A 26,526-nucleotide genomic window follows, 5' to 3' on the forward strand; every position below is an offset into this window, starting at 1 on the left:
AGAAAGTCAAGGGCCACATCTTATGGGGTCTTGTAAACATAATGAGTATCAATTTTATCTGCAAGTCAAGAGACAGCCAATGGAGAGTTTCAGCCGGTGAATCATACGAGATGATTAATAGATCATTTACAAAGTGTAGATGTGTACTGGAAGGCTGGGTTAGAGAGTGGAGAGGGTGAGAATAGAACTAATTAGGACAATGTCATCCTAATAGTCTAGGTCAGAAACAATGGTGACTTTCATTATAATGTCAATTGTGGAGATAGTAAGAAATAGAAGATTATCTGAAATATAGTTTTCTATGGAGTCAATTGAGATGTAGAAAGTGAGAAACAGAGGAAAAGGAAAACATGACCCTATGTCTTGGCCTAAAAAAATAATGGTCCCTCTTTCTAAAATAAAAAAGCCTCTGAGTAGACAATGTTTTAGGGAGATAAAGGCAAGTTCTGTTTGGGGATATGTTGAGTTTGAGATGTGAAACAGTTGGAGATGCCTCATGGGCTTATATAAAAGCAGACATGTTCCTTGGACAGTAACCTGTGCATGGAGAGGAGCCGTACAAGTCCAGGTGGGAGTCTGGCCCAGGTGGGTTGAGGAGAGATTTGTATAACACACATGAGTTCGGTTTTATCCTTTAGGTAAAGAGAACCTCCAAGGACCCTACCTGGAAGCTTGTATTGTCAGTTCTCAGGTACAGAACATTCACTTGCCTACAGCCAGGATGGCTTGAAGGCTGCAGGACTCCAAGAAAAAGTTATTATTTTTAATTCAAGAGAGTGCAGACAAACCGGCAGGAAGGCAGTTTAACAGTGGGAAGGCAAAAAGGTTTTGGATATTTGGGGCTTAATGTGATCCTTACAAGATAGAGACTCTAAAAGCCAGCTTGAGTCAAAAGCCTGAGCTTGTGATGTTGGTTTGGAAGTCTTCAATGTTCGGGTAGATGCAGGAGTAGGTATGAATGCTGTGGATGGATTTGCAGAGTTAGATAAGGAAAGCACTAAGAAGAGGTTCTTCAAACAACCAATCTTAAGGGCTGATGGCAGATGAGAAACATGGGAAGGAGAATGCACAGGGTGAGATTGCTTATAAGTTGACTGTCAGCTTCTGTGCTCTACAATTAACTCTAACTTCAAGCAGAAATAACAAATCAGGCATTGAGGAATGCAGATAACAAGAATACAAGAATATGGGTGTTCAACCCTGTGGGATGGAGGCATAGAATTCTGCAGGAGCATAACTGCTGAGCCCGAGTTCATCAGAAAATCAGAGCCTGACAAGAAGCTCATTTGCCTTTCCTTCATCAGAGAATGCACTCCCAAGTTGCAGAGGAGAAGAAAGGGGGTGAAACAGAGAAAGAGGTACCTTGGGATATAACACAACTGGTCACCACCAGCTGGGACTGGCTGCATTCAGGACAATATAGCTGGGGGAATATTATCCACCATCTCCATCTCCTTCTCATCTCATCTCATCTCATCTCATCTCATCTCATCTCATCTCATCTCATCTCATCTCATCTCCGTCCCATCTCCATCTCCTTCTCCAACCTGTCAGGGCTGTGCCTTAGGGTGCATTAACCCTTGCACTCTTTAGGGTGCATATGTGTGGAACCTGGGCGAGGGACCCAGTATCAACAGGGAAGCCCCAGGGTAGAAGGTGAGAGACACAGGACAAGAAAAAGGAAGGTGAGATCAGGTTGTGCAATGTGAGTCTGAAACTGTGAAGAAAAGGAAGATGCTCTGTTGATGGCTGAAAGCATAAGCAGGTGAGAGTGAGATTCAAAGGAGTGATCCTTAAGAGGTGTCTGATTTAGCAAATAAACACAAAGGTAGTAAGAGGTTCTGGGGGTTTCTATTTATTCATTTACACATGCTTATTTAGCACTTGATGTTCCCGACACTCTTCTGTTCTTGGCATACATACTTCTGAGACAATCTTGTAAGAATTACTACACTGTTGTTTTAAAACATTTGCAAAAGAAACTGATGCTGACAGAGCCAAGTACCTTGGCTAAGGTCATACACTAGTAGGGGGTAGGTCTGTATCTGAGACCTAACTCCAAAATCCTTTCTCATTCCTACATTGGAAACTCACACTAGTCTGTATTCTGTATCAGAATGTATTGGGAGGAGCTCATAGACCAGATTTTTGTTTTAAAAGTACCCAAGTAGTTGTAATAAGGGTCTAGGCTTGGGAATAACTGCTCTATTTAAATAAAATAAAACAGACTTCGGGATTACCCAATGATTTAAAATATAAGTGGGCATTGATTAGTGCCTGCTTATTTCACTAGTGTAAAGACTTCCTTGGATGCTAGAGCTGATAGGAAAATGGTTCTGTGAAGTTTCGATATTTAAGCAGCAGTCAGTATGCAGGCAGCATGCTCATTAACCTCCTAACATTCAGCGCCCGCTGGAGATCCCATCATTCCATTTGATAACACTGTCTTTCATTGTTCTTTTATTGCAACGTGATCTCTTGAACTGAGTTCCTCCAACTTCAAATAAAAAGACATGTCTCTGGATTCTCTCTGGTAAAATATAAATCTTAAAAAAATAATCAAACCTCAACTAGAGAAATCTGGTTTGGATCAAAGTAACTAAATCATTAATCTGGATCTTTCTCCAAAACTGGAACCAGCCCAAATCTAAGCCATGATATATATGTAAGAGGCCAGCTATTTAGAGGGATATTAATTTTTCCTTGTTGTTGATGTGTTCATGCTGACAAGCGGAGACAGAGACCAATGGCAGAATACCGAAAGGGCCATGTTTGGGTATTTTTAGCCTGATTAAAATAAGATATGATTTAAAACTATTTCAAAGCATTATTCCCATAGAGTCCTCCAAAGTGTCCAGTCCGATTTCTGGACTGGAGCAACTTGGCTGAGGGTGTGGATATTGGGGATTGAGCCTCCAGCGTGCAGAAATTTCACCCTTAATGTCCAAACCACATTTTTTTTGTGATAGAAAACCAGACCAGAGTTGGGACTTGTATTTTAGTATCTTGAACAGGAAACCCTAAGAGTTCTCATGAACCACTTGAAGACTTTAAAAATCACACTACAGGACCAGGGGATAGCTCAGTGGTAGAGTACTTTCCCAGCACATAGGAGGCCCTGGGTTCCATCCCCAGTATTTCAAAAATAAAAAAATCACACTGAAGTTTATGATGTGCTTATTTGCCTGCTCAGGAAACTCCCAGTGACAGCAATCATGGGCAGGCTCAGAGTCCCAGGCAATGCTATGTACACCAAGCTTGCACCTTCAAGAAAGCTGATTTCCCTTTCCCCAAGCCCTCTTTACCAAAGGATGGCTATTCTAATCCCAGAGCCAGGGCAGAGGAGGGGTGAGGCTGCCCAGGAGCTTGGTTAGCTAAGAGTTCTGCCTCCTTAACACAAACCCACACCTTCTCCCCTGGATTCATGGGGAAGCTGGGCTGGTGAGAATTTCAATGCTGATGAGGCAGAAAACCAATCACCCTGCTGCACCCCTTGTATTTTTCAGGATCACCTGGACAGCCTACTCATTTTCCTCTACCTGAAGGTGAAACAAGGACTCCATGGGCAAAGGGTTTACCTCTCATACACAATGAATCTGGTAGTTCTTCAGATCCTGGGAAACTTTTTTAGTGACAAACCCTGAGATCAGTTCTTGGCTTCAGGTGGAGTCTGAGTTTTATGTCAGTGATTTGGTTAAATGTCTTATGTGAAAAAGAGAATCCAGATAACTTGAACACACACACACACAAGCAGGCACACACACCCTACATGGTTGAACAAGATCTCTCCTAACCCAGGAAGCAGCCCACAGTACTGTGATACTGCATACACCAAACTCATCTTATTTAATACTTATTAACAGCTGTGGCCTGCTAATATTTGCACACTTGGCCAGGCAGATGGAGAGCTGAGCAGATTGCTGCAAAAAGAGACCAGCTTCGTCCAGACCTGTGCCTCAGCTCGAAGAGAGGCTGTCTCTAACCGAGTCAGCTCATGGCCCAGGAACCGGAAGGCTGATCCCATACTTCCTTTGGCTGTGAATTCATACATTTGGTTTAATGCTGACACAGTAGTGATTCCCAAGGGCTGAATTCAATGAAATTTTCTCCTTTCTAATGGATATCCTTTCCTGAAAACTTGTATGTTAATCTCCCACATTTAACCTTCTCTCTCTTTAGTCATTTCTTCTGAATCAATTTGCAACTTTCCTTGGGGACAGGAAAATCTGACCAAAGATTGTAGTTGGGGTGTTTAAAATATCACTTGTGGGTACATTTGGAACAGTCAGGCATCCCATCGGCTGTGCTTAGAGTGGCACGATGAGGCATACAGATTGAGGAGTGAGACTCCAGTCTTCAAGTCTTAGCTTCACTAGGTTATATCTGTTTGCAAATTTGTTAAGCTCTCCAAACATCAGCCTCTTTACTTAAAAAACAATGATAAAGACCGTTGGGAAGATTGGACGAGATCAACTCTGCCAAGTGGCTAGAATCCTGTGCACCACACTTGGTAAACTTGGTTCAACGACGATTAGCACACATTCTATCCCACGTGCTTACTCTTGACAGGATGTTGCAAAACTCAGCGGCATTTCCAGGGTTGATTTAGATTTTAAAAGGAAACTTCTCAATTCTCATTGTGACATTTAGGATTGTTTTTCTGAGGCTTTGGGAAGGCCTCCCAGTTTCCTAAAACAAACTAGATCATTTTTATTTTGCCTCGACCACCAAAGGATAAGAACTGGGGTTCTTTACTGTTCTGGAGTCTGCATGGGTAACGACAAGAATTTTGAACTGGGACAAGGGAGCTAGTAAGGGTGCTCCACAGCCTACAGCTGTATTTTCAGGGTCCAGGCCCCTGTGATCTGCACAGTGTCTGTTGGCTGCAGATAAACCAAGAGGTGGCTCATGGGCCACATCAATTGTGTCCTCCTACTTCTGTCCTAAGGTTGCCCAGGGGATTCTGGATGCAGAAACTCTCAGTTTCACAGCTAATGGATATAACTGAACTGAATTGATTTTGTCCAAGTTACGGGAAGGTGAAGAGTCAAGAATGGGTTGGTAGAAAGAGGAAACTTTAGGCTATCAAAAGGAGATAAGAAATCTAAAGACTTCCATTGTTCACCAAATGATACTTGAGTTAGAGTCACCTCTTAAAACACACACACACACACACACACACACACACACAACAAAACAAAATTAGAGGGCCAAAGGACAAATCTCACTGAAGACAAGTAAGCTAAGGCATGTTGTATTTGAAACACTTGATTCTTTCTTGGCAAGAGATGACTCTCATCTCACCATTGTCTCCTCCTCCCTCTCAGCTCTCTTTTATTATAAACAAAGATTGCCCCAGACCTGAATCTGTTTCGTCAGGATACTCCCTCTAAAACATGTTGCCCCTTTCCATATCTTCTGTTGTCTTTAGTTTTGTAAACCACAGGTATGTAATGGAAATTTTATTCTTGAAAGTAACTGATTTATTCGTGCTGACATCATCGAAATGCCTCAACATGAATTTGATTTCGTGTGCAAGACGATTAAAAATACATATTTCTTACCCTTAAAAACAGAAAGTCATGTTTTTCTTTTAGTAAAGGAACTCACCCCTGAAAGACTTGAGCTCTGCTCAAAATTCCCAACATGATTTTGAGGATCATCCAAAATGGTTTGTTCTTTCCTTTCACCATAATGTTCCCATGGTAAATGCACTAAAAACAAAAATGCAGGGTAGAAGGAAAACCCTGCAGATTTGACTCATATTCTAAACATCTCTATGTATTACAAAACTTCTGTACTAAGGTTTATGCCCCCTCTTTCTTGAAAAAAAGAAAAGAAAGAAAAAACACCCCCACTCATTCATTTACGTCCTTACATCTTAAACAAAATGAATTGATGGCTTTTAAACCCTTTACACTAAGAAAGGAAAGTGCTTCCCGCTTGACAACTTAAATGATAAATTGCAGCCCAACGTGTTTTGAAATGGACCAAACATAAATCCGTCTTCAATGGGACGTTTAATTGGAAGACACACTGACCCTTCGGTCCAGTGTTGCTGCCACACAGCTTGTGATAATGAAGACTGATAAGTTGTCTTAGCTGGATGGAGCCTCTCAGTATGCTCCATTCACCTCCTGGGCCTCACCAGGCATCAGGAAGGAGATGTTCCCAGGTTAGAAAGAGCGCTGGCTGGACCTGCTGTGTGGTGGAAACAAGTGTCCCATGGAAGGAAAGAGGGCTGGAAGAAGCAGAGCTTATCTGAGCAGCGGAGGCCCAGGAAATACCTCTGAAATTAGGATGCAGGAGGAGGAGTAGGTGGGAAGAAATGAAACCATTTTATAGAGAATTCTATCTGCTTGTGGCCTGTTTGGGAACTAAGTTATAGAATCTTCCTAGAGCTAGTGTAGGAGGGGGCTGCAAACCTCATGTGGAGCTCTCATGATTTTTTTGTTCCTGAAGAAAATCAAACCAGAAAACAACAGGAGTTTCTAGCTTAGGGTATGGTGTTGAGCAGAGATTGCGCTATTGAGACCATTCCAGGAGAGGAAGTTTTAAGGCCAAAATTAAAATAGCACATTTGTTCCTTGCAATTTGACTTCAGAATCCCCCAAGGCTCCTTCCCTGAGAAGCCTTATTTTTCATTTGAGAGATGTTGTGCACCATATGGATTCCTCTTCTTCATCTTTTTTTTTTTCTGGTTTACAGTTTGCATTTGCCAAGAATGTCTTATGAGACACAGCACCTCATTTTCCATGGGCATCCCAAGAGGTAACAGGTACCTTCAGCGCTCTCTGTATCTGCTCTGCTAAATGTAAACATGCAGAACAAAACAACACTATTTAGCAAATAAAATGATACTCTCATAACTTTTAAGCTGTGCAAATCATAATTACAGCAATCGCAATAATTATTATCACTTAATGTTTAAAGAGCACTAACCTTCATTTAGAAGCAAACTAAAATTGGAATTCAGCCTTGACATTAGTCTGTTACAACTCTAAGCCTCAACCAAAGACAAGCCCGTTTGAACAGTTTGACTTAATTTATAGGTGAATTCAATCAATGTGCCAATGCCCCTTCAACTTCCAAGTTGATTGACTGAACTGATTGAACCAATTGATCTACTGTGTTGTTATATATGGACTTGGCTGCCACAAAAATATGGAATTGGGGCTCAGCGATGGGTCAGACAGGAGGAGAAACAGGAAAATTGAGGGTCATGTTATTCTCTTTGCAGTTCACCACATTTGTTGCTGGTATATTTTTGGATATATTGGCAGTGCTCAAGGGAAAGACTGATCCACTACCGTGCAGTTGAAATGGAGTTGTAGGAGTGTTGAATTTAAGGGGAAAGTACTCCCCCTACACAGTGATGAGCTCCTCTAGACATCCCTGGCTGTACTTCTATATTGCTGGCAGTCCTGGAATAACAGACTGTCTCATGATCTTTCAGCATCTTCTCTCTGGCTCACAGGCTTACTGGATATTGCAGTTTGAATCTGGAAGACTCTGAGTTGTCTGAGTCTTGGTTAACTAAGAAGTCGTCTTCTCTTCACTTCCTAAACAGTCTTAAAGTTGAGAACAATTACTGGTCCTGTCTGATTTCATCTGCTGATTCATGGAAATCTCATCCAGTGCTCACCACACACCCATAAATGACAGAATATGGAGACAGTACGGGGATCCCCTTTGAAGATCTTGCATTTTGTTCAATAGGGTTTTTGTTTGTTTGATTTTATAACTTATAGGGTACTCTTGTCCACATGATCCCTGAATAATATTTCAGGGAATATCAAATATATGTAAATATCCATGTGTAAATATGTCTCTGCAAACATGCAAAAATTATCTATATAAATAAAAATATAAATTGTCTGATAGTAGCCACAGTAAGTTGTCAAAGCACTCCAAAAGCTTTTGCATTTAGCACAACTCCAGGAAAAGGAATGGGCACCATTCACACCAACATCACTAATAGCTGTAGAAGCAGTGGCTCAGCCAAAGCGAAATGCTGACCCTACCAAGTCTTGCAGGAGCTGTCTCCCAGTGCAGTACAGTAGTGCTCTTGGGACATGCCCCATCTATTTCTAACAAGTTGGCTTTTGTAACTATTTGTTTCATTAACCTCAGAAAGGGTAGTCATATGGACAAACACCAAGCAAAAAGAGCATCTCAAATGAAAGGAGTAAATAAACGGTGGCATTCTAAAACATAATCATAGTAATTGTCACCTATTGAGTGCTAATTAGGCACCAGATGTCATAGCAAGGGCTTTACATGTTTTGCCTCAATTAATCCTCTCTGTAGAGCCTAGCTTCTGGGGGTCAGGCAGAGATGCATTCATATCTTAACTTTGTCATTTCACAGGCCGAGTGAACATGGAAAAGTTACTTAAATCTCTCAAATTTCTGTTCAGTCCTAATCAGAGGCTGAGTCTCAGCTGATGATTTCTGAAAGGTGATGTTACTAATGAGCAGTGAGGTGTGTGGAATTTTCAAGTATGATGTTGTAGTGTTTGTGAAGATCGCTTACCACCGAGGCAGGCCTTGGCCTTCCCAGCTATCTTTCTATCACCCAGATACTCCCAGTTTCTCTGGTCTTTTCTTGCGAAGCTAATTTCCCAGCACTGAATCCCCTTCACTGTTCTTTCTGAATCATGTCCAAATACCCCAGAATTCATTTTGGTTCTGCTCTAAGCAAAACACAGCTCCTTCATGAGGGCCTGCCTGAAGTTGAGTTAAAGAGAGGGATTAGCATGTGATTCTTGCATGTCATATGCCTATGCTTTAATCCCTAACATATCCCATAAAACAATTTCAAAGACAGAAGCAGAGGCACGGAGGCGATAACACCTTGTGGCAACATCACCCAAAACCCAGTGGCAATTTGGCTTTCCCTTCTCCAGCTCAGTCCACATTCAACCCTAATAGGCCTTCTCTTACTTATTTTCCCAATGAAACAATAGCAACATGCTCTTTGAAAGATCGGAATGAGTAAGATGCTGGCTTTTTGTTTTACAAGTACATAAATGGTGTTTGACTTTTTATGTAGTGAGGGCTAAGCCAGCCTCGGGCAATGTATTGTAAGTGTAGTGATTAGAACCACATTATAGCGAAAAGAAAGCACAAATGGGTTTTTGCGAGGGAAACTTCTCAGTTCAGGTTTTTTGGTGAGGACTGTTTTCTGGTTCACTTGGGACTCTTAAATGAATAGAATCAAAACTGAAAAAAGAAGAAAGGAAATTAATTCTTTCACTGTGCTGTGTTATGCTGTGGGCCATGTAGGTTGAATAAAGAAAGACGAAAGGGAGCAGGGGTTCTGGAAGATTCTCTGTATGCAGTTCCTCCATGATTCGCAGTGTCTGTCCTCTTCATCCCAGTGTTGCTCATTCTGGTGTGAAATGTCCCCTCGTGGGCAACTTACCTAGTAAAACCTTCCGTTCATATTAGAGTTTATTTTTGAACAAGGAAAATGAAAATAAAAGGCATCCCGTGTCATCCACATCTCACCTATTAGCAGAGGCTCTGGTCTTTTCCCTGATCATGCCAACATTCTGAGCGCGAAGCCATGCCCCGAAGACAATGATTTCACTGAGATTTTGAAGAAAAAAGCTCCCCTCTGGCCAGCTTTCTTCTCTGTCTTTGCTGTTATTGTCTCCCACCATCCACTGTAGCCCTCGCTTCTGCCTTTGGTATCTGGCTTCTCCTCCCTCCCAAGGCATTGCTCCCCAAAGGCTGTGTCCAGATGCTGCCCACTGTGAGAGAGAAGGCAGCGGTTTCTGATTGTAGAAGACATTTCTAAGGTTTCATCAAATCTGTCAAAGACAAAGCCCTGGAGGTGAAACCCTTCCTCCCCCGGCAAGCAAACTAGTATCTCCCCATCTCTGGCATCTCAAGCTTCCATTGGAAGATAATAGAACTCAGTTCCTAGAGAAACATGCTTGTCCTCAGAGAAGCCCAGAGTGCTTTCGGGGTCAGGAGAAAGGCTGAAAGTTCGGCCTCCAGCTCCTCTGAGCACTTTGCCCTTGTGTCGAGCCTCTCAACTACAGTGACAGTTAACAGCCGGATTCTTGGTGACGTGGAAACTTGATCACCACATCAGTACATGGGCCATCAAGTCTGTGACCCCAGGGTGAAAGTCTCCATGTTGGGTTACCTCCCCGCAGCCAGGCCAGCCTCCCAGAGCACCGCTTCTCAATTTATATTTTTACCCTCCCCCTCCTTCCTGCTCCTTCACACGAGGCAGCTGACAATGGTAATAAATGTGGCCCTCCTCAAGGATGGGGCTGTGACAGGCTCAATAAGGAGCGGACTGATTTGTTGCTTTGGGGTTGAAAGCTCAGACTTTCATGAAACAAAAATATTATATTCAGGGTAATGATTTATGGCCTTGACTCCTGTTTGATTGTAGACCATAAATACTAGCAAACGGTACTTACAGCCTCTCTAGGGGACATTAGGAACATACTCAAGTTTATTTTATTCGGCAATTACAGATTCAGCAGTAGCATGGACATTATTTGAAAGACGTTATTTGCCCCCAAAGAAGTCTTTGTAGATGATGGTGTTCAACAGTGATTCTCTGACGCTGCAGCCTTCCTCCCATGACTCCCAAGAGCTGGAAAACATCCGATGACAGACCAACTCTTGAGGGAGAAGCTGTTGCTGATCGATACTCTGACAAGGATGTCATCTTTTTTTTTCTTTCTTTCTTAATCCTGTAATGAGCTTCTCAGCCTCAAAAGCATGGCAAATGACTGACTTTATCCCCTCAGAGTTCAGAAACTACTAAGTCATCTCATCCTGAACTTACTGACTGATATCGTGATGGTGATGTGAACCTCATTCAAATGTTTTTCATTTCCTCATGCCTAACTGCTTAGGCTGTAAAGCAGACACTCCTTCTTCCATAGCAGTTTTAGCCTAAGTCCCTTCCTCCTTTCTTCTTTGCTTTCTTCTTTCCTCCCTTCTTTCCACCCTTTCCCACACCTTTTTCTTCCTTCTTCCCTTCCCTTCTCCTTCCTTCCTTCCTTCCTCCCTTGCTTCATCCCTTCTTGTTCTGGGGATTGAACCCAAGGCCTCAGGCATGCTAAGCACAAGCTCTACCTCTGAACTACAATCCTCAGCCACATCATTTCATGTTGCCTCTCCTGATACAATCTTGTTACCATATTCTCACCCTAGAAGATGTCCTCATTTGTCTTGCCCATCTGACTACCCTAAAGTTTTGTAGCCACATGACTGAGACACCATTATCCCTTATAACAGATGCCTGTGCCTGCCAGAATGGGGAGGATAGCCTTGTGAGTACAATGCTTCACTTACATTACAAAAAACATTTCAATCCTCGGAGGAATTTATTTATGCTTTCTATGCTTAGTGGTCAATTAATCAATTTGAGGCAGTGAAATATGTTTTTTCATGATACCAAATTGATCCCCACATAGAAAAGAAAGGGACTTCTCTGAAAGCTTCCATTGAGTTGCAGGAGTTGGGTCCCAAGGATGTTCTTTGATACGGCATTGCAGGCAAGCCTGACTGCAGGTAGGATATGGCTGAGCCGCTGCTTTGTGCTCCTTATTACAGTCAGCAGCCCCCACCCATGTTTTTCCAGACTTCCCAGAAGATAGAAACCAATTAACTCTTTCTTTTGGCAGCGATCATTCTAGGTATTCTTTTAATGGGCATTATTCTTGCTAAATTATAGATGAGCTTGATAGTAAGACAAGTGCCATTATCTGAGTTATTTATTCATGGGATGTCGTCTGTAACATACTCACACTAGTTTTTCTCGAAGTTTGGTATTGATCAATTGCTTTAATCAGTTGTACCAAGGGATGCTAAAAGACTCAGCAATCATAGCTCTGAGAATCAGCATCTCTCGCTGGATCTCTGCCAGGCTGGGAGTGAAACTGTGTCTATTTTCAAACTCCGGGTACCAGGACCACAGTCTAGCAGAGGATGGACGGCTTCTTCCATTCAGATGGGTGAATATACGTCATTCCTCTCACTTCACTCACACAGACAGCACTTGGACAGGATGGTTGTGTTTCTATTCAGGCATTTTGTTCAGTTAGAGAGGACCCCAGACACTCAGCTTCCCCCCTTCAGTTAATGATAGCCACATATCTTTTCTGACTTTGCTTTCAAAGCAGGGAGCAACTCTGTTGGCTCCCCAGAAACACATGGCCAAGGCTTCAGTACATAATCAGCATTCTGTCTAGAGGCAATTAAAGATGATATAGTTGGGGCTCTGTTTTTATTTATACTGTGTAATGAGGCTCCAAATTAAAAAAGTTATATCCTAATCTCCATTAATGTAAAGAGTTGCAGTCTTGCAAGTGCAGTGGTCCGTGTGAGGTGACAGATTTGTCATTTTTACAATTTCTTTCTGTGCCAAGATTCAGCATTTCCTGAGGACAAGTGCTGATGCAAATAGCAGGAGCTCTACTCCCTCTCTCCTCATCCTACTGTGGAAGTGGGTTTTATCTGAGCAGTAAGACATGACAGACCATGCATTTGTGAGCAATTACAGCACACCTTGGGTGGTATTAGAAAGCATAAGTTCAGAGGATGGGGGCTTTAACTTCCTAAGAAGTGCAATAATGACCCTGAAATAGACAACTTTGGCCCCTTATTACAATTGTAAGATGGAATACATTAAAATAAAGAAAACAAGGAACAAAGACAGAGTGGAAATTAGTAGATGGGGCTATGAAATCAATGTCAGATGATCACTGGGCTCTGTATTTCTAAAGGTGTTTCCAAAGGGTTATCCCTTTGCGAAACTACCACTTTCTCTCGCACAATCAAAGACTGGTCATCTCCAAAGAGCTTCTGCCCATTTTCTCTACAGTTTTAAATGATGCTGCTAAGTGCGGGAAAAAGTCACTTGGTTTTGTTGGAGAAGATTACTTTCTTAAAGCTGGTGGTTGGCCAGAGTCTGAACTGATTTGAGAACTGGGCCAGTAGTCTAAAGGGGGCAGGAGCACTTGGGGAGAGGCAGGACCCCTTAGGGTAAATAAGATTTCTACTGAGTAATGGCTGAGAAATTCGACAATCTGTACTTTCAGCCCTGTGTTGGGCTGAAAATGGCTTCCTAAAAAGATGCTCACAGCCTAAAACTCGGAACTTTCTATGGCAAAAATTAAATAAATAAAAGCAAAGCGATTAAATTGAAACCATTGGGAAGGAGGGACGATCCTGGCTTGTCCACATGAGCTTTTAATGCGATCATATGTTCCCTGATAAGAGGAAGCCACAGAGATTGACATAGACTCACAGATATGGCCAAGGAGGAGGCAGGGACCAGCGTGGTGCAGCCCCAAGTCACAGACCCCAGCAGCCTCCAGAAGCTGGAAGAAGCAAGAATGAGTTTTCCCTGACATCTCTGGGGAGAACCTGGCCAGGTGCCATCTTGATCTTGACCTGGCTATGCTGATGGTAGGCTTCTGGCCTCTGGAACTATGAGAGAATGAAATTCTGTTATTTGCAGCCTCTCACATTGAGGCCATTTATTTTAGTGGGCACAGGAAATGAATTCAAGTCCCAGTGGGTCAAGGGCTTCCAGCCTCTCAGGCCCTCTCTCTTCCACTTCCATGAGTTCTCTTCAGGGTACTATTACAGAGTTATTTCTCTGTAACATGCAGGTTTTCAAAGAACCCCAAAGGACAAACTGCCTTGACTGCCACTCAGCAGCTCTTGTGCCTCATTTTCTGAGGAAATCAAAGGCTTCCACAGGCTCCTCTGCTAACCTCACACCTCTCCTCCCCCTCATCCCCTGCCCCAAAGAGACAAAATGCTACTTCTCTTCATAGGCCAACTTCTCTTAGAGATCCCTTGGGGCTCCTGTCTGGGACCCCTCCCCTCTTAGGCCATCTACCATTTTAAGCCTCTGTGCTATTTGTCACAGAGACACCTGGTACCGCAGCCACCTACCTGGCTAGAACAAAACTCCCACGGAGGAAACAGCCTTTGTGTTTGTGGGGACCCAGCAATGCCATCCATCTGCTGGTGTAAATTTCTCTGCAGAGATTTCCCTTGATTGAAGGACATCGGAGTTCTCTATTGTAGAGACCCTGACCCTGTGCTTCTGCCCAAAACCAGAGTCCCATGTCATGGGGAAGTGGGACCTAGACAGCTCCGCAGGCCAGAACTGGAAACATGAAGCTCCTATACTCTCACCAGATTCCTGGGGAGAAGCTAAGGATCAAGAGGAGGTAGAAGCTAAAGGAATAAAGAAAGGTACATTGAAGAGGGTTATGACTCTGTGACAAGAGGTAGAGAACCCATTTGTGTGACTGGAACAGGCCATTTAACTGGGGTCCTGAGATCCATGTGTGTATATTACGTCAGCAAGCACCAGCATGCTCCTGTGCACCCCTGGAGGTCATCACACTTTCTTCCATCCCACCACCAGTGTCACATCTACCTAGAAAGGGACAGTCACCAGCCACAGCGCCCTTTAGTCACTGCCCTCATCTGGGGCTTAGCGATCAAATCTGCACGTGGTGTATCGAGGGCTGCCTGCAGGCCTCTGTCCATCTCAGATCCCTCGTCACACAAATCTCTTAATTGTTTTATTCACAACTGTAAGGGGAAAATGACCTTTCTTTACACTGAAACTGAACATGGAACACTTCTGTAACCATATGTGTCAGGTTTTCTCCAGGCACCAAGCACATCTTCTGGGGACACCAGCTGAGTCTTCTATGACTCGATTCAATTTGGATTCTATCTACATAGAAATAGGCCAAGGGCTCAGTCTCGTAGGACAGACCAAATTGCAGTCGGCAGTTGCAAGAAGTGAGTTGTCATCTATACTTCTGAGTGACCATTTGTAAATCAGGGGGCTCCAACCGCCCCCTCCTTAGGCTCCTTTAATTTGCCAGGACAGCTCATAAAATTCAGGAAACAACTTACATTTACTGGTTTATTATAAAGAATATTACAAAGGATAGGCTTAAGCAGCCAGAAGAGCTCGGTGGGGCCAAACACGGGCGTGTGGGGCTCCGGGCCCTTCTGCATTACACACGGTCCCCTCTCACATGTCCCCTCTCACCTGGAAGCCTATCAAGTCCTGTTATTCAGCGCTTCATCTCCAGCCCCCAATTCCTTCCCAGAGGTCGTGGGTGGGGCTGAAAGTCCCAACTCTGACCCTGGTCACTCGGTGTTTCTGGGGCCCCATCCTGAGGTCCTCTAAGAACCCTACCCTAAGTCAGCACATCAGCTTAGATTCAGAGCTCCTTCCAAACATAGTAACTGTTCCATCTGAGGATTTTCTCTCTGTATTTTCAGTTACCTATGGTCAACCATGGTGTGAACGTATTAAATGAGAAAACTATAAAGGGAACAATTCATACACAGAAATGTTACAGAAATAAACTTCAGAATAAATTCATAAATTCTAAATGCATGCCGCCCTGAGTTGTGTGATGAAATCTCATGCTGTCCTGCTGGTCCCACCTGGGATGTGAATCATCCCTTTGTCCACCATCTGCCTGACTGGCCCCCCAGTCACTTCCAGCAATCTTGGTTATCAGATAAACACTTGAGGAATCACAGTGCTTACAGCCTTCATTTTATTTAATAATGGCGCCAAAGCACAAGAGTAATGAGGCAAAGTAGGCACCCTGGCATGAGACATGGAAGGGCAGGTTAATGTTGGTACTATGTGGCCATGCTGCAAAGCATAAAGAAAAAAGCATGGTATTGATAAGTGTTGGTACTATCTGCTGTTTGAGGCATCCACGGAGAAACTTGGAATGTCTCCCTTCAGAGAAGGGGTGATGAATGTAACAAAAGATGCTCCCACCGTTAAGGAAAGCTCAGGCCTTCCAGAAGCTCTGTGACAGAAGCTAAGGACAAAGCCCAAACACATTGCCTATCGTAAGACAAAGACCATTAGCACTCGTCACAGCAATCTGAGGATAAGGAGGTACTTCATACAGAGTCAGTCCTCTCTGTATAGTTTAGTGATAAATGTCTGTAGACTTTCGTTCCAAACTTTGGACACAGGATTTTCACAGAATTAAAGTTGGCTACCCCAGGGTGCGCCAATGTGTGTTTTCAGTATGAAATATAGCAGTTCTCACTCTTCCCGCCCCTTATCTCTTATGCATTCCAAGGCCCTGGAGAGCGCATTGGATCCTTCAGCTTCAGAAATCCAGTGAATGCCTATTTAAGGAGAGCACGCAGGGCTTGCTGGACTCTCTACCCATGCCACTGGCATTCCTACTTCACAAGGAGTGGCACTCCCCCTATTTCAAGCCAAACAATTAGCTACCTAATATATAGGGAAGATTCCTTTCTCTTAGGAATGCTTAGCCAAAGGTGTTTTATTTCATATGCAATTTGGTAGTCGCTTAAGGACCAACACAAGAGAAAGGTTTTTGTTTATTTCTTAGGGATATTGTGAGAGAAAAATCAGTGAACAACTAGGCCATTGCTATTGTTTGAATGGGTTTCTGCAAAGTTCATGTGTTGGGAATTTAGTCCCCAAATACATAAGTTTGGAGATGGGGACTTTGGGAGATACTGAGAATTAGAAGAATTCATGGGGATGGAGTTCCATGATGACATTATGGCTCTACAAGAAGAGGAAGAGAGAAATGAGCTCATTGGCTTGCTCTCTCTCACCATGTGAGGTCTTCCGCCATGTTGTTGTACAGCACAAGGCCCTCACATAATGCTGGGCCATGCTCTTGGGTAGTCCAGTCTCTCTCCAGAATTGTGAGCTGAAGAAATATTCCTTGTCCATATATCACATAGGCTGCCGCTTTTTGTTATAGAAACACATAAGGGATTAAGTTGGATGTCACTGGGCAAAGGGCTACTATTTCAAATCTATAAAGAACTGAAAAAAATCAGACCTCCCAAATTCAAAGACCCAATTCAAAAATGGCCATCTGAAATGAACAGACATTTCTCAGACAAAGAAGTAAAAGCAGCAAATAAACATATGAAAAAATGCTCAACATCACTGGTCATTCGAGAAATGCAGATGAAAACAACACTGAGATTCCACCTCACCCCAGAAAGAGTGGCTGCTATTAAAAAATCAACCAATAACAAATGCTGGCGGGGGTGTGGGGAGAAAGGAACCCTTCTCCATTGGTGGTGGGAGTGTAGACTGGTGTAACCACTGTGGAAATCAGTGTGGAGAAAACTCAAAGAACGAGGGCTGGAGGTCCCATTTGACCCAGCTATTCCCCAGCTAGGTATCTTCCCCAAAGAATTAAAAGAATCATACCACAGTGATATATGTGCACCCGTGTTTATTGCAGCACAGTTTGTAATAGCTAAAGCTTGGAAACAGCCCAAGTGCCCATCAACTGGAAACTGGATAAAGAAGATGTGGGTTTTTTTATAAAATGGAGTACTACTCAGCCATAAAGAACGAGAAACTAGAGACATTTATAGGTAAGTGGATACATATTGAGGCCATCCTCTTAAGTGAAATAAATAAGACACACATGTGTAAATACCAAATAGTTTCTCTGGTGTGAGAAAGTGAGTGTAAACAAGGATTAAAAGGATTAATAACTAACAATTGATACTTTGAAATAGGAAAAGGTCCAAAGGGGTAGGGGTGGTGGGAGGAAATGGGGAAAAGGAAGAATGGAAAGGAAAAATTATGAGAAAAGAAAAAAAAGTGGAAACAAAGTGTGTAAATAGGGAAGGGTGGAGGGGTGAAGGGTTCACAGGTAATGGGGAAAAAATAAGAACCAAGATACATCATGTACAGGTACAAGCACCCAATGATAAATGTAAACATATGGTATACCTAAAATGTACCAATAAAAGAATTTAAGCAAAAAAAAAAAAAGATAGATGTCAATGGGAACCTTTTTTTAAGAAATAGAACTCTTTTTATATTTAGATAATGACTCTTACATTTAGAAAAAAATAATAATGATTATAATTGTTGATAATGACCAAGTCTTTGCCCTGTGTCAAAGAAACAGAATATCTCATCTCATACTTACAACAGCCATATGAAATTAATAGTAGTATTCATCTCAGTTTTACAGATGAAGACATTGAGGTCAGAGAGGTGAAAAAACTTGCTAGGGTCACACATGGCTAGTTAGTGGTGTGAAATCCAAACCCAAGTAATCTGTCTCAGCAACATGTGCTCTCCAGGATAAAAAGATTTATACTGTTGTGGCAGGTATAAATCTTGGTCTATAAACTCAGGTGGTTTATTTTTCATAAATCAATGCTCTATCATCCCTAAGCCCTTCTCCCCCTGGGCTGGAGGAAATAAAAGCTTAGCTCTTCTTGAAGGGGCTTCCTCCCCATCCGTGCAGCAGGTTTGAGGAGATCTGGGGGATCTGACCAGCGTCTCAAGGGACTGGGTAGGCACCATGCCTGGTGGCTACTGACTGGCGCATTGTCCCAGCCCACACGAGGATCTCTGCTCTGTAGCTTCTAAACCAAGCTTGGGCCTTGAGTCTGGAGGCTCTGCCTCCCCGGCGAGGCTCTCCTTGGCCTCCCCACGCTACCGCGGAGCAGGAGCAGATCCTCCTAGTGTTGGGCCTGGGCACTGTAGGTCATTCCTCTCCCTCCCGCCCCTCTTACCCTCCCCTTCTCTCTCTCTTCCCATGAGATGTGCACTCTGAATTCTTCTGAGCCGCTTCTCTTCTCAACATTGGACAATTTTTGCAGGGAACAACCCTGCCACAAATCCCCAGCAGGGCAGACCTTGATATCCTCTTGGATAGTGAAGGTCAAGGCAGAAAACAGAGTGAAAACTTAAGTACATGCTACAAAACATGCTCCTGTCCCACTGCCCTTCACTTCTTTGCACATCTGCTGGCTGTCGTTCTCACACTCACATGCAAACACAACCCCACCAACATCGAGTCACCATCTTTCCATGTTTAATAACATTCACTTGCCCTCTCTGGCAAAGCTCGCATTATCTAAAGTTTATCTCTAGAAATACTGACATTGTTATGGAAATACATGAAAACATTCTTAACTAAAATTCCCAGTAAACTGTACATTATAGTTGATGCACATGTGTTGGGCGGATGATGTACTCATTTTTCCCAGTATGTCAGTTCAGCCTGCAGTGCTTTTTAATATGTCTTATAATTTTACGCTAATTTAGAAATTGTCTTGGAAAACCCCCTGGTCTGGTCTAATATTCCAGTCATTTAAATCTTTAGAAAGATTATTAAAGGAAGATTTAAAAGTCTCATTCTGTGGAAATTAGAAACACTGAATTATATCCTAAATGTATTCATTCAGAAATTTGGGGAAAGCCACATAGGGAAGATACGGTGCTCATGATTCACGTTGGTTTCCATGCTGCCTAGCAGAATTTTTAGATATATATGTTGCTTACATTTTATCATATATATCTATTATATATATCTATAAAACTCACTGGTAAATCCTTGGACTATTAGTACATCCAGGACACGTGTAGGATGCTCTCTGTCAGTAGTCTTCATCTTTGGAGATCATTTTGTTTCCAGAGTTTAGTGCCTTCTTACTAGAATAGAGCACTCCATAATTTTTTCTAAAGATTCTGTCAGTCTTGATCCAGTGTGATAAATGACTGAAAGTTGGCCACGGAGGAGAAGTAAGCAATGAGTCATGCTGTCTCCTAGTAACCAGTCAGTAAATAGCTTCCAGCAAGTATTTTAAACCCCTGAGCACGCTTACCTTTGGTATTATCCTTAGGCAGGCTCTCCTAATCTATATCTGTGTCTTCTTCCTTCTTTTAAAACTTATAGGAAGAAAGGAAAAAAAAGAGATCAAGTTTGCCTATTACCTCCTTCAAAACTCAAATGAAAGCACACTTACAACAAAGAAATCTCTCTAAAGAGACTTGAGTCCTCGCCTTGTTCCCCTGTGTCCTGCTTGCCCTTAATAAGTTTCAGGAAGCAGTTCAGGCTTCCTTCAGTTTGTGGGTATGCTCCCTTATAGCACTGTTAAATTTGTTTGTATTGGAGTGTGCTTCCACAATTCAGAAGGAAGGTCAGCACACTTTCAGGTTGGAATGCTATGTGTATCTTTCTTACATAGTCCATCAATGACAGAGTATTTCAGTCTAGTTAATTTAATTTATTGAAATGATGTAAAATACAAATCTTTCCCAAATGATAGGTGGGAAGGGGGAGAAGTAAGCTTATTAATCTTATTCAACGTATTCACCTATTAGACTAATTTCTTCAAGTATTAGGGATCAGGTGTAAGAAATGAGAATTGTTATTGGAGATATGGGCAGGGGGACAAGACAGCTAGTGTGGAACCTGGGACCTCATAGGTTGTCCCCAGATAGGCTAATATCAAGGGGACTTTAGATGCATACAGGGGGGCAAGAGAGCTCCAGGCACTAGCAAAGTAGGGAATCAAAGAGAAGTAAGCAGGCAAGAAGGACGGGTGGCAGGGCCAGGCAGGACCACACAGATCCTCTTCAAAGAACCTCTAGTGGAGGCAGCCAGCCTCTAAATTCAACCTTAAGTTCCATAGAGCTATGATATTCTAGTTCCTTGTTTTCCTCTCAAACTCTTACTCTATCCAGAGTAAGTGTGCAGGAAATGTCTGCTGAACAAACATACTTCCACTTTAGGGGAAAAAAACAGATGATCCCTAGACAGAAAAGAAACACAGGAATATGAACTTTTGGCAAGGTTGTAAGAGATAACTGAGATTTTTACCAAGAAAGCATTGGGCCTTTGGAAAAGTCCCTAAAGTGCCCACTCTTTTTCATAAACTGAAACCCACTCTTCTTGATGGCACCTTTTAGTCTGCAGTTTCATTTTATTCATGGAAAAATGTCCTGTAGTGGCCAAGGACTTGTTTTACGGCCACACAGAGGGTCAGTAGGGACCATGGGGATTGATGTCACTGTCATCAAATTTCTTCCCCTCGAGGGACTTCCACCAAGTTTTGGAAAGCACTTACAAAATCTTTGGCTTCTGCTCTTTACTATCAGCAATAAAAAATTGTCCCTGTGTGTGAGAATCTGTTTAGTTTCATTTAATTTGGTCTTTTTAATTAATAAAACAAGCACCTTGTTGAGTGCTTATTTTACATTTCAAAAATAATATAAGCTTTTGAGAGATGATCATTTTAATCCTGCTCCAAATTCCACGAAGTGGAGGTATTTGTTCTGCATGTACAACCCGAGCCATAGAGAGTTTGAACAAGTTGTCCAGGATCAGAAAACTAATAAGATGCAGAACTGAGATTTGAACTCACCATTTCCTGGTTCTAAAGTCCGTCATCTTAACCACAATGTGACCCAGTTTCCTTTCTGAAAACCTCAAGCCTGAAAAAGATTGTAAAAGAAAATTTCAGAGCTATTAATCTGGCTGCAGAATAGCTGTAGAATTATATGTCAACCATACACATGTAGATCCCCTAGGAGTATCAAGGAGCATTTAATCTTGTGGTTTCCAGACTATAATTCCAAGATTCTACAGAGGTCCTCAGAGCTGCCCAAGGGGAAGAAGACAGTGTGTGGAAGTTGGAGGCTGAGCGGGAAGGGCTCAGGACTTTCAATTCCCCTTTCTAGAGACAGATGCTTCCCTCTATCCTTTTTTCTGTTGGAGTTCTATGTAAGATTTATTTAGGGGTGAGGATGGTAAAGGGGGCTTACTATTGTGGAAAAAAAAAAGCTTGATGATTGCTGAGTTAGCCTAAATCTGCCATTTCGCAATATGAGAAAATGAAGACCCAGACAACAATTTAACCAGAGTCACTCCCTTAAAATCATGCTGAGCTGGGAGCACTTTTGAGGGTCCTACAGTCCAACCATCTGCCAGGATTGGCCTCTCAGGCCTGTGGTCACCCACATCGGGCCCAAACTCCTCCATAGCTAGGGGCTCCCAGGGCACTGAATGTTCCCGTCTTGTGGTCCTTAGAACATATCTCCTTATAATAATGAGCTAAACCCTGTCCTTCAATGTCCCTACGAGCTGCATGGAAAGAAGTCATTCTTCCGCTTGACAATGCTTCAGGTATTTGAAGACATGTGGTGTACCCCTATTCTCTGCAGTCCACACACCTCCTATTTCCCTAACTATTCCTTAGGCAACAATGGTTTCAGGGCTGGGGATTTTGCTCAGTGGCACCATGCCTGCCTTGCAAGCACAAGGTCTTCAGTTTGAATCCTGGTATAGGAAACAAACAAACAAACAAAAACAACATGGTTTCTTCAGATCTGGTTAATTACTCTAGAAAAGCTTCAGTTTGTTTGGTGTAGAATTAAGTATTGTCTTTAGGCTTTCATTCCTAATGCAATATTTCTTTAACTCCCTTAGGTAGGCAAGAAGACATGGTAAAGGTAAGAAATAAAGTGGAGATACTATTATTGTGAGACCAGGCTTTCCCACACAGACAAAAATCCATACACATACTTTTCCTCCTGTTTCTGACAAGGAATTTCCTATTCTGTCACAATCACCTTGTTGTGCTGGCAGGGAAAGTACCTTCCCAAAGCGAGCCTTATCCATTGCCATTAGCTGTCTGTGCTCCACAGTGGATTTACAAGTTTGAAGCAATCCATTGGCTATATGCTGAGTCAGATTTAGCATGTGTTCTTTAGCCTCAGCCATGGTGGCGACTTACATGTCTATTAATAGCTGTCATGACTGAGCAGTTGCCAGTTCATTGAAGATGGAGAATCAATTTGAAGAGTCTTTAAAGATATATTTGCATATGAGAAGATAAAGGGGAAAATAGTTTTAACACATGGAAACATTTTTTAAGTTTTGTAAAAATACAAAGATTTAGCTCAGTGGCACCATGACTATGCAAGCACAAGGTCCTGAGTTCCATCCCTGGTACTGGGAAAAAGAAAAAGAAAAAAAAAGTTTTGTAAAAATGGAGAGATAGTTATGTAAGTAACTTAAATCAGCAAGTAAAATAGCAGTATAATTCTGGAGTATGCTGGAATTTCCTGCCAAAGAAATACAGATCACATTTTTAGTGGGTTTTTTTGTTTTGTTTTTTGTTTTTTGTACCAGGGATGGAACTCAGGACCTTGCATTTGCGAGGCAGGCCCAGTGCCACTGAGTTAAATCCCTGGCCCCTCACATTTTTAATAATAAACTTTTAAAAAATATTAAAAGTGACTAGTGTGTCCTTGAGTTCACTTTGGATCCCCATCATTCTGAGGGACAGAGGACTCAAACTAAACCTGAACATTTGCTAGAAATAATCCACCAAACAAATAATTACCCACACACACTCAATCTAGGGACTATTATATTCCATAGTTATTTGCTATTTTTGAGCTCCTGTAAGTAGTTTACTGTGCATTTTCACATCCTATTTTATTCAAGGAATTAAATGTGCTTTATGTGTATTATCTTATTTACTGTCAGCACTGCTTGGCAATTATTAATAGCTCCAGCTCGTGTTCGTGGAAAAGAAAACTTTAGGATTGTTCAGAAGCACTATTTCAGGAGAGGAAAAGATCAAGTGTCACAGAATATACTTAGCAAGGCTTAGAATTCTTGAGTCTTTCAGTTGGAGAAAACCTAGAGATCATCTGGTCAACTTCCTTATTTTAAAAAATGAGGTTGGTGACATTAAAACCTCTTCAGTGTTCTAGTGAATTTAAATACTTTCCAATTTCACTTCCATTTCCTGAGTTTGAAATGCGAATACTGTTTTCTAATACTAGAACTCTTGTAAGCACTGATGGGAGTGTGCCAGGATGAACTGGATATCTCCCCGCGTGATTCGGAGCTAAGGTATACACTGGTCATTTGGGTAGGGAAGGGGCGAGGCAGGGCGGGTCTGAGCCTACACCTGACGCCCTCAGTGACAGGACCTCTGCTTTCAATAAATGGACCGACTGGGGCCTCTGCGCCTCTGTCTCTAAAATTAGGGGTTGGATTCAATGTTTCAGGCATTCTTAGAGGTCTAACGTGTCACTACTCTCAGTTTCTTTATATACATTTTTCAAATGCATAATATAGACGTATGTTATAGATACGCAAATTCACAGACGTCACAAAGAGGGGAAGAAAGCAGAAATTAGGAATGGAAGATTATATTCCATTTGAGTGTATTTCAAAGGTAAGTGATCTCCAAGGAGCAAGAGGATTTGACACTTCCGAATGCTGTAATTCTAATAGACAGTAGATGTGGAAGCACCTGGCTCATCTTCCATTTCCGCATGAAGTTTGGAAAGTTTGTGGCTTCAAGTACACATCAAGTTCTCCTAATACGACATGCTGTGGTCACCCTTGCTCATGAAAAGGCTTGGACACTCCAACTCTGGTAGTCAAAGAAGAAAGGGGAGAGGGGCGTCTCTCTGAATGAACCCCTTGTGGTTCAGCTGTATGAAGCTGTGACTCAGCTGGCAGGCAGTGCCACCGCATTCCTCAGTAACCGATTATGTCATCACAAACAGAGATTTATGAGGCCTTGCTGTAAAGAAACAGAAGGCAGGATGAATTATGAGAAGTTCCAGGCCTGCAAATACTTTCTCCAATAATTAGCCTAAGGTGGGGAGGAGGGAGAAATTAACCTCACTAAACTCCCATTTTACACAACCCAAATAATGCATTGCCAACATCTGGCTGAGCACAGAAATTCATCTTGAGGTGATCCAGTTTAAAACCCCATTTATAAACTCAGTCTGAAGGGCTTCGAGGGAAAGGGTGAAGGGCTGCAAAGCGGTCCCCATTACGAACAGCCAGCCCCTCATCGGGACAGCTTGGGCAACCTAACAGGGCCTTTGCAGCTCCAACGGATGTAGCTCGGAGATAGCCCACCGGTAAATACGGAGTGGTTTTGTGTACCAAGAGGGAACCGCGGAGACCATCATCACAGACTCAGACTTCGGTGCTCCCGGATGCAAGCACAGGAGCCGAAGCACGCAGGCGGAGGTGTGCCCGCCACACCTTGCTGAGGCAGCGTGTTCGCAGACCGCTACTCGGTGCCTTCTACCAGCTCTGCAACCAAACACTCAACCCGGGTTAATTTATATTCTCTTACAAAGAAGCTGAAGGAGAGGCATCTTGGAGAAAAAGGTAATAGGAGTCCATTAACCTACCAATCAATATTTACAGTGCATCTACTCTGTAATGAGACCTGGGAGAGAGTAAGAGCTAAATAATACATAGGTGGTTCCAGCTCTCGGGGATCTTCCGGTCTAGCGCAGAAGCGGTGACGCATGCGCTGGACTGTGCGCGCAGAGCAGACCCAGGCGGAGTATGGGAAGTCGGCTGAGAGCTCCAGGTGCGGTGGAGCCTGGGGGCTGCGAGGATCAGAAATGCTTCTAGAAGTTGCCTCTGACAGAGAGTAGCCTGGCGGGTGGAGGCCTGCGGGGAGCTCTGCGTGGGACTGTGGATTCGCCAGGAGCGGAAACTGGCAGGAAGACAGGACCAGGTGGCAGAGAGCAACAGGACAGACAAGGCACTTCCTTGGAGAGTTTCTTAAGAGAAAAGCACTGGGGAGAGAACAAGGGACTCGAGGGTGAGGCTCGAGAAGGTGCTGCAAAAAGAGACAGGAAGTAGTTCTTAAGCACCCACGAAGTACCAGTCTCCAGGTGTCATCTCGTTTAATCCTCCAATATTCACACGACCAATATTGTTGTTCCTACTTTACAGATGGGAAACGAAAAGCCATGATGTGAATGGAGCCAGAGGTGCAAACCTGTCCTCTCTTCACCCCTCACACCTTTTCTGTTACTCTATTCCGTGTTCTCGTCCCCGCTGTAGGTGCTGATTTCCTCACCTGTTAAAATAGAGAGCTGGGCTAGATAAACTCGAAGGCCCATTTTAACTTCAGAGCACTCTGAACCTATCATTCTAAATATAAAGAGAAAAAAAGTGACAGCAGAGGCACTTTAGGCAAAAGTGGGACACGGGAGAGCTACATAGAGACCGGAAGATGAGGACGAGTTCTGACAGAATCAAACCCACTCACCATCTCTTCCTGTGCACTTTCCATGAGCTGTTCTCTCATTAGGGCCTCAGGAGTCCTGCCAGGCAGACCCACCTCAGAGGGAGCGCTCTGGAGGGACCTGGCCCTGGGAGCTGTGAGGGCGATCCAGGAAGGAGCAAGGCCCAGCCTCCCTTGCTGTCTTAGTCCCTTTCTCATTGCTGGGACAAAATACCTGACATGCACGACTTAAAGCAGGAGGGTTTACTTTGGCTAATGTTTTCAGGCCATGGTCAGCTGGCTACAAGCCAAGAAGGGCATGGTGGAAGGATCTGGCAAAGGAAAACAGTACACACAATGGCTTCCAGGAAGCAGAGAGAGAGGAGGAGCCCAGTCCCCACCTCTGACAGCACAGCCAGGTTTGAACCCTTCAGTGGGTCAATCCACTGATGAGTGTAGCACCCCATGATCCAATTACCTTCCAAATCCCAATGTCCAAGCACATGAGGCTTTGGGGAGGCCCTTTGAGATGAACACCACAGCCAAGTCTGCTGCCGGCCCCAGCCACAGCCTCGCGGAGTTGCTCGGAGCTCAGCAGCCTCTGCAAACAGAGAAGGACAGGAATCACTGCAGCCTTGTCTCAAGCACACAGCGGTCCCCCCTT

The 26,526-nt window shown here is 43.2% G+C and overlaps 1 long non-coding RNA gene across 2 annotated transcripts; it reads right to left on the reverse strand.

Moving 5' to 3' along the window:
- Nucleotides 1–18,217: 18,217 nt before the first annotated feature.
- Nucleotides 18,218–25,827, reverse strand: LOC110345263 (uncharacterized). Of its 2 annotated transcripts, none has more exons than XR_015449559.1 (3): nt 24,129–25,827; nt 21,222–21,291; nt 18,218–19,743 (listed from the first exon to the last, which is right to left on the reverse strand). It is a non-coding gene; the product is annotated as an uncharacterized LOC110345263 (long non-coding RNA). The 2 variants fall into 2 exon arrangements; XR_015449558.1 differs by lacking the exon at nt 24,129–25,827 and adding an exon at nt 22,429–22,642.
- Between the last annotated feature and the right edge of the window lie 699 nt (nt 25,828–26,526).

Source organism: Heterocephalus glaber, unplaced genomic scaffold (assembly GCF_053883595.1).
Source record: "Heterocephalus glaber isolate CG9 unplaced genomic scaffold, H.glaber_assembly_v1.0 deba00000738, whole genome shotgun sequence".
Classification (NCBI taxonomy): Eukaryota; Metazoa; Chordata; class Mammalia; order Rodentia; family Bathyergidae; genus Heterocephalus; species Heterocephalus glaber.